The sequence below is a fragment of the Aotus nancymaae genome, unplaced genomic scaffold (assembly GCF_030222135.1).
Source record: "Aotus nancymaae isolate 86718 unplaced genomic scaffold, 86718_ANA_hifiasm-v0.15.2.pri h1tg000020l, whole genome shotgun sequence".
In the NCBI taxonomy this organism is placed as follows: Eukaryota; Metazoa; Chordata; class Mammalia; order Primates; family Aotidae; genus Aotus; species Aotus nancymaae.
The window spans coordinates 29223443-29238805 of NW_026988432.1; the positions used below are offsets into that span (position 1 = coordinate 29223443).

Consider the following 15363-nt stretch of genomic DNA (forward strand, 5'->3'; position numbering starts at 1 on the left):
AGGAAATCGACTTTGTTATTAATACTGTCTATTTCCTTCCCACAGAAAATAGACATCTTAACACTATTGATTCTTTCAACTCATGAACATAGTACCTCCATTTCTTTAAGTCTTTGATTTTCCTCCTCATTGTACTTCTCAGTGCAGAGGTTGTGCCCATATTTCACTGGTTTTATTTCTTAGGTATTTCATCTGTTAATGCTATTATAATTTGTATTTAAAAATTTTGTCTTCTACATATTGTCACTAGTCTACAATTGATTTTTTTATTATTGACCTTGTGTCTAGCAGCCTCGCTAGATTCATTTATTTGTTCTAGTCTTGCCTGAACCAAACTGTAAACTAACTGGGAAGATGTCCTCTACTCCGTTCTGCAGAGTTCTAGGCCTCAATAATTACCTCCTGGCTACCCTGAAAATCCTCCTACAGTGAAGGGAGGGGAAAGAAGAGTGTCCCAGGGCCCTGGGGATCCGTGGTCATTAGTCTCTAGGCAGGTATAACCTCTCTCAAGGGTGCTCCACCCCACCCCCAAGCTGGGCTGCTTTTTTATTGCTAACTGTCCCTTGCCACTATTAAAATAAATGCTTACCACTTTGCTTAGTGGCCAAGAGAAGTCAGACAGCAGCCAAATGAGAATTGCCAGTGGGCCCAGAGGGGACGAAATTTACACTCTCCCTCTCTCTGAGCTCCTAGCTGAGTTTCCATGGGAGTCTCTGGCTGCAGGGGTATAGCTGGGATGTGTTGAGAGACAGGGTGGAACTGGTGCTGAGGAGGGTGGAATTGGCACTGAGGAATGAGTCTGTGGAGGTGATCTTAGGCCATGAAACACATAACACAACATTTGTCAAATATTTGCCAAGGTCTTTTGCTTGATCCTCAAAAGACATGATCTTGTCCGTAGGAATCCTGCTGTAGGTAAGGAGGCAAAGCTTAAGCTACATGAAGGGAGGGATCTTTTAAGAGCCCAGAGACCTGGGTTTAAGTTCTGGCTCTATCAGCAATGGGCTCCAAGCTTTCCAACATGTATCTTCCCTTCCTGCATGGGCCTTGTCTCCCAGCGAGATTATAAAAGGGCATTAGTCATCCTCTCCAGTTCCATCTGGCTCTGAGGCTCTCCCTGAGAAGCAGCCCAGAAGACCAAGGAAGAGGAGGAGCTGATAAGTGCAGTGAGTATCAAGGTAAAAAGATCCATGTGGGATGGGGCAGGTAGGTTCACAAGGGAGGCTGGAGTGAGAGACTGGGCTTGGGCAGAGTTGAGTAGGCGGAGAGGAGGAGGCCAGTTCCTCCCAGTGTGTCTGCTGTCTTTATGAGGACCCTCTCCAGGCACATTCTATCCATCTCCCACCACTGCAAGCAGTGTGACCTGATGGAATGGCCAAGGTATAGATCAGAAGTGGAAGGAATGAAAAAGGAGGGAGGCACTGCAGAGAGAAGGGGTGAGGGCCCTCCCAGGTGTGTAGGAGTGGCTTCACACTGGCTGATAGGTGGACCACCTGGTTCAGGGTCAGAGACTCACGCAGAATAGTCAAGGATGACTTAAGCTGACACTAAAAAATCCTCAGAGAAATTACAGGTAGAGGCGACACCCACCCTCTCTTCAGAGCCTCTCCTCCTCTCTACCCTGTACTGCAGACTGCTTGGTGGGGTGGGGGGCTGCCTGCACCTTACACTTCTCAAGCAACTCCCTTGTGCCTGGCTCTGGGCTGGGTGCTGGGGATGTAAAGATGAGGGGCACACAGCTCCTGCTTCAGGAATCCTCCACAGAGTGGCGGGACTGGTGCCATGGTGGAGCTCGGGGTGGGACCACAGGAACACCCAACCCAAGGGGTGGGGCAGTGGGGGCCCATACTCCCACTTTTGAGAGAAGGTGGCCCCCAAAGGTTTAGCCCTGAGAAGGTCACAAAGAAATGAAGCAATCTGAAGCCAGCTCCAAGGGGCTGCTGTCCCTGTTGTTGACATTTCTAGAATATGGATCTAGAATCAGAAGGAAAAGAGGAAGTCCATTCTTCCGCACCTCAGAGCATTCCTACAGTGGACCCAAGCTGTTTTGTCCTTCTCAGCAGCCTTAGGGTTTCTGCACATAGGGTGAGTTCAGGAAAGATCCCCGTAGCAGAGTCTGCCAGCTTTCTACCTAGGCCAGCCATATCCCTGGCCACATGAGTCCAATGGTGCCACCTCCCACATCTCCTGCCACCACCTGGAGCTTTGTGGCTCTGTTGACTTAGGACTGTGCTTGGAGCCACACTGTGTGTTGCTGTGAGTGCTTAGGACTTGGTGCATGAAGTCCTGGAGTATGGGCTCTCCTGGGAAAGTGTGGAAGATGCAGGCAGTGAGGCCCCAGAAGAAAACGGGGAAGACACTCATGGCAGAGGCACCAAGGCGAGGCGTCTGGGCCTCCATCCTCTTGCTTGGCAGAGGGCCTGACATTCCATGCTGGGAGGTGTCGACACCTCAGAGGGGTTGTGGCTGGGTGAGGGTGAGAAGCGGGGGTCTTGGGGCTGCTGGATGAATGGCAGGCAGGGAAGAGGGCAAGGCCAGGGGCATGGGTGGGGAGGAAGGAGGTGATCTTCAGCCTAGAGACTCTGGTGGGAGCAGGGGAAGGCCAAGCCCCACTCCTGAGCCCCTCCTTTGCCCAGGACCATGGGTGCCAGCTGCCATGGGACTCCTGGCTGCATGGACACCCTTTGTCTCCTGGGCTGGAGCTGCAGGGGAGGGCACCCAGCATGTCATGTTCCTCCTCTGCTCAGGCTGTGCCAGTGTCAACAGCACTGGCCTTCTGTGTCCTCCCATGGCCTGCGTGCATGCGGTGGGGATGGGGTGGGGAGGAAGCAGTCGCAAAGAGCTTCGACCACAGCCTCCCCCACTGAGGATCTGAGCAGAGCACAGTGGGATACTCAGGACAGCTGGGCGGGCAGAGGTGGGGTGCCCTCACATGTTTAGCTTCCACACCCACCCTCTCAGCCAACTGCCACCAAGACCCTACCCAGCTGGCTTCATCCTGCCAGCCGCCCCCAGCCCCCAGCCTGATTTTGCCCCCCTTCTCTGTCCTGCCCAGCAACTGTGCCTCTTCCTTCACTTTCTCTCACCTGGAAGGTCCCAGCATGTCCCTCCCTCCCTCCTCCCTCCCTCAATCCTACCCATTCTCTGAGTTCCATCTCTAATCCCTCATGGCCTCCCTGGGCCTCAGCAGCCCCCTCTTTGCTCCACAGGCAGATACCCCGGAGTCCAGCCCTACCCATGAGGCTTTGGGCTGCCTCTCTGTATGTGTCTGTTGTCCCCAAAAGACTACAAGGCCGTGGAAGGTAGTGTCCATGTCCTGCCTCCTCCCAGCCCCCACACCGTTCCTGGTGCACAGAGTGGCCTAGTGCCTGAGCGTGGGCAGGAAGCACTGTGGTCCCACCCAGCGGCATCACCCAGGCAAAGTCCCTGCTCCAACACTCAGCTTTCTGCTGACCTGCCCATGTGGCTTTTAACTAGGTGGGAACCTTCAGCAAGCCAGTTCCCCTCTGGGATTGGGAAGCAGTCAAATCATAAAAGAAGATGACGGGCTGGTGGGTGGAAGGGAGATTCATGCAGCCACAAAGGATAGTGAAAAAATTAATACAGTGGAGTCCAGATGACAGCTGGTTATGCCTTGGATTTATGCAGCTCTCTGGGTTTTTTCTGAGGGAGACTGGAACAAAGGCTGCTAGGAATTGTGGTGTCAGAGAGGGATGCGCACCTCGGATTAGAAAGGGCTGCTTTTTATTTATGCAGCCGGGTGGTGGGTGCACAGGTGTTCATTATAGTATTTTTTTGGCCTTTTTGTATGTCTGAAATATTTCATAATAAAATTTTAAAAGCAAGAGGTACCTGGGGCCGAGATAAAGGAAGTGGCTCTGGAAAAAATGGAGGGAAAGAGGCAGGAGGAAAGACAGGATGCCTGGAGTGTAGGTGGAAGGAGGGATGGGCCCCAGAAAGTGGGGAAGAAGATGTGTGGAAAACCCAACTTCATGAATCACTGGCCTCCCTCAAGAGCTTGTCAGAGCATGGGACAAGAACTGTGCTGGGCGGGGCCAGAGCCAGGGTGACGTCATCACAGGAATGGACAGCACGTGAGCCCTGATCAGGCTCGTGAAGAGCCAAAGACTCCCTTGCTGGGGGCTACCCGGCCCCTGGATTTACATCCTGGGCTATGCCTTTGCTTCCCGGCATTCATGCATGCCTGTCAGGGGAGGATTTAATTGTTGATGTTGAGGTTTTTTAAACAATAATTCTAAAGTAGGTGATCCTCCTCAGCATGCCTGGTGTTCACTCTGAACATCTGAAGAACAGATCAACTGTATGTATCATGGAGAGGCGGAAGCCATGGAGGGGGATCATTCACTTTGCAAAAATGACTTTGTACTTACATAGCCATGACTTGAGGGGTTTAAAGTGAGATTTGGGGTGTGGGGATGTTAACTTGTATGGAAAGTGGAATTCACCTGCACGGGTGCGATGCCCACACGCTGCTGTTAGATGTTCCGCACCTGCCTGGGTCTCAAGGGGGTGGTGCCCAGGGTGGCCCGCTTCACCCTGACCAGGGCCAGGCGGGAGCCACACACCTCAGCTTCTCCCCACAGTGAATGGGACCATGTCTAGAGAGCCCATCCACTTTCTGCTCTGCCAGAGGCTGCTTGGCCCACAGGGCCTGAGTTTAGATGCTGTCGTGTGGAGTCTGAGCTGGGATGAGGGCGGAAGGCTGATGTCCACCTTGCACTGCGCCATGCTTCTGTGGAGGCGCAGGGTGTGTGTGGTTTATCTGAGGTGGCTCCGAATACAAGGACCCATTTCCTGTTGATGGGTGTCCATCTGCTAGAAAACTGTATCCTCATGACTAGGTGGATTTTCATATTATTTATGAGAAAACTGCAATAACAGGTTAGCAACTGGCCTCTGGGTCTTGATTGCACACCTGCTGATTCTCGGGTATGAGATATTTTGTGCCTGTCCTGCTTGTGTTTGGTGAGGTGTTGTGTCAATGAGCCCAATGTGGACTGAGTCTGTCTCCAGACAGGGGTTAAATTTGCCCTCCTTGTCCTTCCCTGGTCTGGCCTGTGCTACAAACACCAGCCATGAGGGCCCTTTGCCAAGGCAAAATATGGAGTGTGGGTCACTAAATATGTCTGGCCTCACACTAAATGTGTCTGGGTGAGGTTTTCTGACATGTGAATCTGAAAGGGGCGCGACTTGGGGGAGATGCGGATGATTTGGGGTCACTGTGCCTACTACAGTAGGGCTTCTTGCTGGCTCTTCACAGTTAATTCCCTCTTTAGAGTCCCTTGGGAAATCCCACTGTTGTGCAATTCTAAAATAGGGTGCTGTACGCTGGGCTCCAAGAATACTGGCAGCCAGGGTCTGCTCTCCAGGAAGGGTAGCTGAGGGTTCCTTTGCAAGTAAACTGACTGGCCCAAGAGAAAAAACAATCACACACACACACACTCTCTCTCTCTCTCTCTCTCTCTCTCTCTCTCTCTCTCTCTTCCTGAAACTCTCACCCAGAGTAGAGAAGTGCTTCAAGTGTCACCGCTCTGCGTGCAGTTTTGAATATCTTCTTTCATTTTGAGTATAGTGCTCAAACCTGCCCTCAGCTGTAAGCAGTGTCTCCAGGTCTGGAACTTCTTGGATCAAATCCTGTGGAAAATGACCAGATTTCTACCTAATCCTCCATAGAGAAATCACCAACTTATTAGTGTCTTACTCTTACATATAAATGATGGTCAAGTATCAGCTGGTATCTGTAGAAAGGAAAACTCTAATATGAGACAGAGAGAAACGTGGGCAGTGGGGAGGAGGAGGAGGAGGAGAAGGAGGAGGAGGAAGAAGACGGATTCAACAACAGAAAAGGAGCTGGAAGGAATAGAGCCAAGCCTAGGAGTGGAAGAATACTTCAATAAAACTGTAATTGATGTCCTCAGAGAGATAAGAGGAGATAATGCAACCATAAAACGAGAATAGAAGGTTATAAAAAAGAAACAGCCAAGGAATAAGGAATTAAACATATAATAGCAGAAATTTAAAATTCAATAGATTTGAGGGAGAGAAATGAAGGACTTTCTCAGAACGTGGGGAAAGAATGATTTAGAAAGGAGGATTTGAAAAAAATTAAGGAAATTAGAAGCTTAATCTAGAGGGCCAGCAGTAGGAGTTCTAGAATTGGAGAATAAAAAACCCTAGAAGAGAAAAGTATCAGAGAAGTTATTTATGCAAGAGCTTCTAGACTGCTAGAATGAATGGCACAGGTCCACAATGGGGCACATCATTGTAGACTCTCAGAATACTAGGGATAAAGAAATAAGTTATAAACCTTCAGAGAGAAAAAAAGGAGGTTGCCTGCAAAAATCGGAACACAGAATGGTGTTAGGCTTTCTACCAGTGTCCCTGGAATCTAGAAGATACTGGAACAGTCCCTTCAGCCTTCCAAGGGACAGTGGCTTCCAGCTTTGCTTTCTGTTCCCTACCAGTCAAGAGTGAGAGGAATAAAGTTGTTTCAGGTAGGCATGGGCTCAGATGATGTACCTCTGATGCAGCCTTTCTCAGGAAGCTGCCAGAGGAGCATTCACATCACTGAAACCAGAGTAAACCAAAAATAAGCATGGCATGTAGGGTAGACAAGATAATGGACTCCCAAAGATGTCCACATCCTAATCCCCAGGGCCTGTGAAAGTGTTAGGTTAAACGGCAAAAGGGATTGAAGATTGCAGATGGAATGAAAGCTGTGAATCAGCTGGCCCTGAGATGGGGAGATGGTTGTGGGTGATCAGCTTGTGCTGGATCGAATTGTAGAAGTCCTTATATGTGAAAGGGGGAAATGGAAGAGGGATCAGAGTGAGGCAATATGGGAAGGGCTTGCCCGAGGTTGCGGGCTTTGAAGATGAAGGAAGGGAGCTCTGAGCCATGGAACATAGTAGCATCTAGAAACTGGAAAGGGCAAGGAAACAGATTCTTCTTGAGAGTCTCCAGAAGGAATGCAACCCTGCCAACACGTTGGTTTTAGCACACAGAGACCCATTCCCAAGTGCCGACTTCCGGAACTCTAAGATAAGAAATCTATGTTGCCTTATGCCACTTGGTTTGTGGAAATTTGTTAGAGCAGCACTAGAAACTGATGCAGTGTGTCTGGAGGTCCAATGCAAGAATGCAGGTGACAGCTATGCACCAGGCTTTGGAGCATTTGGTCCAGCCTGGAGTTGGAGGATGTGGAACTGTAGATGGGATGATTCTAGGAAAAAATTAAAAAGGAATTGACAGATTTTTAACTTGCTGAACAGTCTAGGAAGGGATTTTAACAGCCCTGGCAGTCAGTTTTATGTGTAAATAAGAGTTAGGTGCATATAAAGCCATTGTTTTTAGCACTAGAGAAAGTACAACGTTATGCAAGAAAGGAAATTGTATCATGGTCATCCATGAATCATATCTACCTCATCACAATACTGCAAACACTGACAATTGATTTCACTAAAAATGATGGTATCAGGAAGATATACAGAACAGAAACGGGTGTTCACAGGAAGATAAAATCTCGTTTCCATTATGAAACACTAATAGATAATATCTAAAGTAGAAAATCTAGAAATGTGCTATGAACTGAATTGTGTCCCTTTGTAATTCATATGTTGAATCCTAGTTTCCAGTATGGCTGTATTTGGAATAAGGAAGTAACTAAGATTAAACAAGGTCATAAAGGTGGAGCCCTGATCCTGTGGGATTAGTGTCCTTATAAGAAGAGACACCAGAGAGTGTATTCTCTCTGGCATGTGAGGACACAGTGAGAAGGTAGTGTCTGAAACCAAGAACCGAGCTCTCAGCAGCTCAATTGGCTGGCACCTTGACCTTGAACTTTCCCAACCTCCAGAACGGTAACAAATTTGTTGTTAAAGCCACACAGTTTAGGACTTTTTTTTTTTCGATGGAGTCTTGCTCTGTTGCCCAGGTTGGAGGGCAGTGGCACAATCTTGGTTCACTGCAACCTCTGTCTCCTGCGTTCAAGTGATTTTCCTGCCTCAGGCTCCTAAGTAGCTGGGATTATAGGTGTCCACCACCACGCCCAGCTAATTTTTTGTATTTTAGTAGAGACTGGGTTTCACCATGTTGGTCAGGCTGGTCTCGAACTCCTGACCTTGTGATCTGCCTGCCTCAGCCTCCCAATGTGCTGGGATTACAGGCGTGAGCCACTGCACCCTGCCAGTTTATGACATTTTTATGACACCAGCCCTAGCTGACCAAGATAGCATTTTATTTAGAAACGTGTCAGTGAAGAACAGGAGAAAATCAAGAGCTGTTATCTCTGCGAATTGGGACTCAGTGTGGAGAGGGCTACAGCAGGGGCTGCTATTTTTCATTGCTGGGCTTTTATTATTTTATCATTTTAGATTTTTTAAAACCATGTATATGTATCAGTTTGATTTTCAAAAGTTAGCCAATTAAAAACAATAAAAATAATGTATTGGCTTAGGTAAATGAAAAGTTTAGAGGCAGGATGATCCTCAGGAGCAGTTTGATCTGGTCCCTGGTTCCATTTTCAGCTCAGCACTGCTCACCGGACTTTTTATGGTAACAAAACGGCTGTAGCAGCTCCAGGCCTTGCATGCACCTTCCACATCTCCAATGATGAACCATCTTCCCTGGAAGTCCCCAGCAAACATCCCCTTCCATCTTATGTGACAGAATTTGGTCTAGTTACCATGGCCAGGGAACAGAGCTGAGCTGATTGGCTTAACTCAACCATGACCCACCCCTGAAACACATTGGCTGTTGGGGGCAGGTGATAATCTGAAAGGAAGTTAGCTTTCTCTTACCAAGAGGAAGCCTGAATGGATGGTGGATGGTTCAAAATGGCAAATGTGCACTACAAATATGTTCTTCTGAAGGGCGTTTTCCTTCTTCTCTTCATGAGTTGCAGGTGCCTGCTAACACTGTACTTGTGATTGGTTGGTTGGTTGGTTGGTTTGATGACATTTGGGTTAAATGTTCAATTTTGCTGCATGTGACCCATAGGGCTGCGTCTAGAAGAAAAAAGAGTTTCAGAAGGGAATTTAAAAGAGGAGAGCATCCCACACAACATAAAGGCTTTTGTAACATGAAGAATGAGAGATGGGTCCACGGCCATGTTTTCTTAGGGGGACGTGTGCACAGCTGTGACACAATTGGACATAAATTTAGGCTTAGGAAGATGGTGTGATTGAGAGATTCCTTGACATGCCTCTGACCCCCAAATCCTTCCCCAAGCAATCTACTGAAGATGCCTAAAATTACATCATTAGAAACTCACCTCTGTAAGAAGTTTCTGTCACCTCTGGGAGAGTGGTGCCTTTGGCTATTGTCTGCTACTAAAGCTGTAAAGTTAGTTTGCCAAATCCTTCCTAGGCAGCTGCAATGGGAGGAAGTCTTAGGTGGGGTTGCAGGGAAGGGAACTGTATCTGGAGAGGTACAGCCCACTCCTCACAGGGTGGACTAGGGAAGCAGCAGCTCCAGGGGAGGACTGGACCAAGGTGGGCATGCCAGCATCAGGTCTTTGGTCTCTGGAGAAGTAACCTTCCTAGGTCTGGATAAGGGGGGCACTAGATGCCCTCTAAACTGCAATTAACTGTCTTGCCAAATTTACCAGCTTTCCCCATTCCCTCTGACTGATACCGACAGCTAGAGAAACACTTGGGACGGGAAGGCTTCTGTCCAAAATGTCCACCATGTCTGCTCCCACCAGCTGAGCCAAATGCTTTCCTGGAGGCAGCTGGGCTTTGTTCCCAAAACTGTTTATGCCAGTGGACCTTGCTATTGTAATTATGCAATTTAATTAAACATTATACAAGCCAATTAAATACTGTTGCAAAGAAAAGAAGAAAGTATTTCTATGAAAACTAAGTTGAAGCTTTGGAAAGACTCACAGAAACATTTTTGAGTCATTTTGAGACTTTTTTTTAAAATGCTGTTGAATTAGGTGTGGGTGAAACAACTACGGAAGGTTGGGGAAATATAAAAAAAAATCTAGAGAGACTTTCTGCACTCAAATTATTTTGCAAATATACTTAATTTGTCATTCAACTGGTAAAAAGACCTGAAACTGAAAATTGTAGGCAATTGCCATATGTATTAGTCTGTTCTCACACTGCTAATAAAGATATATCTGAGACTTGGACTTTATAAAGAAAAAGAGGTTTAATGGACTCACAGTTCCACATGGCTGGGGAGGCCTCACAATCATGGCAGAAGGCAAAGGAGGAGCAAAGTCATGTCATACATGGCAGCAGATAAGAGGACGCGTACAGGGGAACTCCCGTTTATAAAACCATCAGATCTCATGAGACGTATTCACTATCATAGAACAACAGCAGGGGGAAATCCGCCCCCCAGGTTCAATTACGTCTCACCAGGTCCCTCCCACAGCGCGTGGGGATTATGGGAGCTACAATTCAAGATGAAATTTGGGAGGGGACACAGTCAAACCCTGTTACCATAGGAGTATGGTTTATGTAAGAAATAAAAATAGAAACAATTTACCAAAGGATAGAAAGTTAAAATACCTTAATGTTACATCAAAAGTTTGGTGAATGAATGTACAAGTGTATATTAAAGGTTAAAATCTTTCAGTTAGCTAACTAGTCCAGTCAGCTAGAGGACCTCTACCATAGTATGTTTGCTAGGGCTTTAGCTCCTAGAAACTCACTCCCACATTTCTCTGAATCAGAGTCTCGTGTGCAGAGATTATATTTTTGGGCCACGGATGCTTAGTTGGCTGGATTTCCCAGAGCTGGCAAAATTGAGAGTAGCCAAGGGGAAGCAGGGATGGGGATGACTTCAGCCTGAGCCAGTCCCTCTGCCCCCTCCCAGATGTGTCTCTGCAGGCCCTGAACAAAATGCTGCACTTCAGCCCCCTCTCGCCCTCCCCTGTTCTCCATTCCCCACAGCTATCCAAAGACTCAAGCCCAGAGTCAGCTGGCAGGTGTTTGGGGTTCCTCAGCTGCCCTCCTGGCTGCATTTCCTGGTCCTCTCCACGCATGCCATCCGTTCCAGCCAGACCTGGTGACTTGCTGCCCTAGCGATGCTGGGCCTGTTCCTGCCTCTGCAGCATTGCTAAGAGTCTCCCCTTTCTAGACTGCCCTTCACCCCTCTCTCTCCAAATCCTCCCCATCCCTCAAGCCTCTGCTTACTCTGCTGCCCCCAGGAGCCCTCTCTGATGATCTCCTGAGCTCACTGGGCATGATCACCTTGCTGCACTTAGTTCTCAGCAGGGTTCACTGACCTAACCACACCTCCCCCCAGCTATGAAAGTATAGAGTCCTTCTTTAGCCCCTTTCTAGATTTTAGTTCAGACAACCCCACCCAGTATCACCACTCTGCATGGTTGCATGGATTTCACTTCAGATTTCTCCTGCAATGGGCAGAGAGCTGCAGGATGACTTATAAGCTGATGCGAGAGACCCTGGCTGTCTGGGCAGGGGGTGGGGTGAGGAAGGAGAAGGAAGTAGGGGATGGGAGATGGGGCTGGCCAGCATTGCCTTCTCAGTAGCTCCCTGCTGGCAGCCCTTGCTCAGATTCGTCCAGCCCCAGGATTACTTCCCTGAGTCTGGAAAAAATAAAGTGTGTGTGACTGAGCAGAGGGCCCAGATTGGGCAGCCAGAGGAGGGAGATGAGGCCTTTGTTCCTTGGGCAGGCTCATCTGCCCTCCCCTCCCCTGGCCCAGGCCCCACTGTTGGCCTTGGCTCTGGACTCAGCCCTCCCTCTTTCTCAGGGCTATTTTAAGATTCTAGGCCAAGGTCACAGAAATGTGGACTTCTAAGGGGCTGTCACCCCAGAGCAATGACTGAAGGAGGATTCCATTCTCCCAGCCACACACAGACACACCCTCGCTGAATCTCTCTGAATCACACCATGGCTTCATATCCTGCTGGCTAGGTGGCATGGAGTAGACACCGCCTGACCCTCCATAAATGCTTGCTGGGCTTCCCGGAGGCACCCCCATGATGGGTCCCTAGATAAAGGGACTTCATTCTGCTTCTGTCTCCACGCTGATGAGGCAGGATGCTCAGAGATGACTCCATGCACCTGCCACCTCATTTCAGTGGATCCTGGCCTCTCTACTGCTGCTCCCTGCAGGAGCTTGTGAGTGTCCATCCTGCTGGGGAGAGGAGCAGAGCAGAGCACGTGCAGCCAGGGGAGCTGCCTCCGAGATACCCTCTCACAGCTGCAGTAAGTGCCCCTATTACAAACACAAAGTCTCTCCTCTGGCCTGTTCCTTCTACCTGAATTCTGCTATTCATTTTGTTCAGCAAGCACTCTGTTGGGAGGTTGGGTAAGGGGCGTATAATCAGATTTTTTTGATGGGGGAGCAAGAGGCATGCAAATAATTACTATTTAATTCAATACTTGTTTATTGAACACCTACTATGTCTGGTGTTGGGAGTGTGGGGGATAGGAAAAGGCTGGGCAGAGTCTAGCTTCTAGGCCTGCAAGGAGGGAGCTAAATCTATTATAGACCCCACTTCTGGAAGTCAGGGAGGGTGTGCCTGGCCAGGGGTGGATGCTTTGAAAGAGTGAATTAAGACTAGAATCACTGCCAGGGGAGGGGAGGGCAGATGAGCCTGCCCAAGGAACAAAGGCCTCATCTCCCTCCTCTGGCTATTGCCACTGGCTATTGCCAGAGGCGCCCGGGTTGTTGGGGTAGGGTGCCCAGCCCTGTTTGCACCACCAGCTGGAGGCCCTGCTGGCCTCCCCACTTGACTTTCTCACACTGTCTCTAACGTTTTGGCCAGACACCATTGCACTTCAAGTTGGAAGATGACACAGGTCTCACAGTCTTCCTCCAAGTCCCCAGCGTGGGGCCTGGGAGTCCAGTGGGGACTTGGTGATACCCTGTACTGATTGGCCCTGAGCATTGTGTTTTAAAATGGTCGATTTTTTTAAATCAAGAAACTTTACTTTTTAGAGCAGTTTTAAGTTTATAGAGAAATTGAGCAGAAAGTACAAAGAGTCCTTACAACATATCCCTTTGCAATACCCTCCCTCGCCCTGTTTCTCCTACGATTACCATCTGGCACTAATGTGGCACATAATCGATGAAGCAACATTGATACATTGTTATGAACTAAGGTCCATCATCCACTGGGTGCAGTGGCTCACACCTGTAATCCCAGCACTTTGGGAGGCCAAGGCGGATCACCTGAGGTCAGGAGTTCATGACCAGCCTGGCCAATATGGCGAAACCCCGTCTCTACTAAAAATACAAAACTTAGCCAGGTGTGGTGGTGGATGCCTATAGTCCTAGCTACTTAGGAGGCTGAGGCAGGAGAATTGCTTGAACCCAGAAGATAGAGGTTGCAGTGAGCTGGTATCGCACTATTGCACTCCAGCCTGGGGGACAAAGCAAGACTCCATCTCAAAAAATAAAAAATAAAAGTCCATCATCTACCGTTTACACTGGAGTTCACTCTCTGTATTGTACCATTTTATGGGTTTTGACAAATGCATAATGTCATATCTGCACCTTTACAGTGTCATGCGGAATAGTCTCACTGCCTTAAAAGTCCTCCGTGCTCTGTCTATTCATCCCTTCCTCCCCCACCCCTGGCAACCACTGATCTTTTTACTGTTTCCACACTTGTGCCTTTCCCAGAATGTCATATAGTTGGAAGCAGACAGTATGTAGCCATTTCCAATTGCCTTCTTTCACTTGCTTTCATGTTCTTTAGTAATATGAATTTAAGTTTCCTCCATGTCTTTCTGTGGCTTGATAGCTCCTTTCTTTTTATTGCTGAATTATATTCTGTTGTCTGGATGTTCCACCATTTATTTATCCACTCAGCTACTGAAGGACAGCCTGGTTCCTTCCGGTTGTTGGCAATTATGAATAAAGCTGCTATAAACATTTGTGTGCAGGTTTTTGTGGGGATATAAGTTTTCAGATCGTTTGGTAAATACCTGAGAGTGTGATTGCTGGAGTCTATGTAAGCTTGTGTTCAGCTTTGTATAGAACTGCCGAACTGTCTTCCACAGTGGCTATACCGTTTTGCCATCCCAGGGTGGCTGATGTTAATATTGGTGATAAAGCAAACTGCAACTCATCACAGACAGCCTCTGAAGGATCCTGGGCGGAGCATCTACTGCCTCCCTGTCACTGCAGACTCTCTGCTGACCAACCCCCAGGCCTCTCAGGACGGAGGCTGGCCCGCCTGCTATGAAAGCTCAACACAGCAGGCTTCTTCTCACCAAGCGCTGGGCTCCTGCTAGCCCCAGAAGTACTTTCCTCAGGAACGCGGTCAGCTCTCATGCATGTGCCAGCCCCACGCGAGGCACTGAGGACTGAACGACAATCTTAGTGCTCAGTGTCCTCTACCTGCCACCATGGAACTCACCTCCCAGGGAAAAGCCAGCCTTGCTGGCCCCAGATGAGGTCCTGCACCAAGTGTCTCTCCTTGTTCTCTTTCTTAATTCTTGCTTCAACCTTGTGAAGTAGGAAGTAGGTTGCATTATTATGCCCCTTTTGATGGTAAAAATCTGATGCAGAGAGAGGTTAAGTCACTCACCCAATGTCACACAGCTGGTCAATGGAAGGGCAAGGCTGGCTCTGAACCACCAGGCATTATGGCCTCCTGGGAGCTATAGACCCTGCCACAGGGCCCATGACCTGGCTGTCCTCCCAGCCACAGCCACTCACTGCAGGGCGGCCATGTGCTCATCTTCCAGCAGGTGGAAGATGAGTGTGGGGGCATGAGTGTTTGTGGCCACACATTTACAGACAGATACTGCACTCCCACCTTCCCGGAGTCTTCCCACACCCAAGGCAGAGAGAAGAGGGATTGATGCCAAGGAGAGAAAGGGATGTCGGGAAAAGCCTTGGCCAACAGCACTCTGGTCAAGGGCGTGTTTCTTCCCCACGACAGCAGGCTTGAGCCAGAGCCCCCCTACCCACTCTACTCCCTGAATGCTGTTCCCTTTCTTACCTTCGGGAAGAGCCAGGAGCATCTGTCCCGCAGAGGCCAGCCCCTGACAGACAGCACCAGCTAGTCACCGAGCCAGGGACTGGAGAGACAGAGCTTGGATGATGCCCTCCTGCCCTTTTCCAGCCATTTTTGGAGATTGGAGAAAACAAGTCATTAGTCTTGAGTATTCCTTAATGATCTAATGAGAGCAAGGCAAGCCAGGTAGTCGGGTTTGAGAGCACCCAGGTCAGGGCCTGGGAAGGCACCTGAAATGATTAAGAACCTTGTTCTGGCTGCAGAGGCGTGAACTCATGCTGTATCTATCCAGAGGTGAGGGGCACCTGGAAGGTTGGGTGGGGGAGAGGCAGTCACTGCTAACTTGGAAGGTCACTAGCTAATTTCACATTCTTAAAATTGAATCATAATT

The 15363-nt window shown here is 48.8% G+C and overlaps 1 protein-coding gene across 5 annotated transcripts in view; it reads left to right on the plus strand.

Annotated features, from left to right (window-relative positions):
• The window catches only part of ZBTB7C (zinc finger and BTB domain containing 7C), a 372622-nt gene that overhangs the window by 202733 nt on the left and 154526 nt on the right, over positions 1-15363 (plus strand). Inside the window, exon 1 of one of the 5 annotated variants that reach the window (XM_012440876.3) lies at positions 1128-1166. The exons of the other annotated variants lie outside the window; for them this stretch is intronic. The gene's annotated coding sequence lies outside the window, so the exon portion shown is untranslated. Of the gene's footprint in view, positions 1-1127; positions 1167-15363 lie in introns of those variants that run through there. 5 annotated transcript variants of the gene reach the window in all.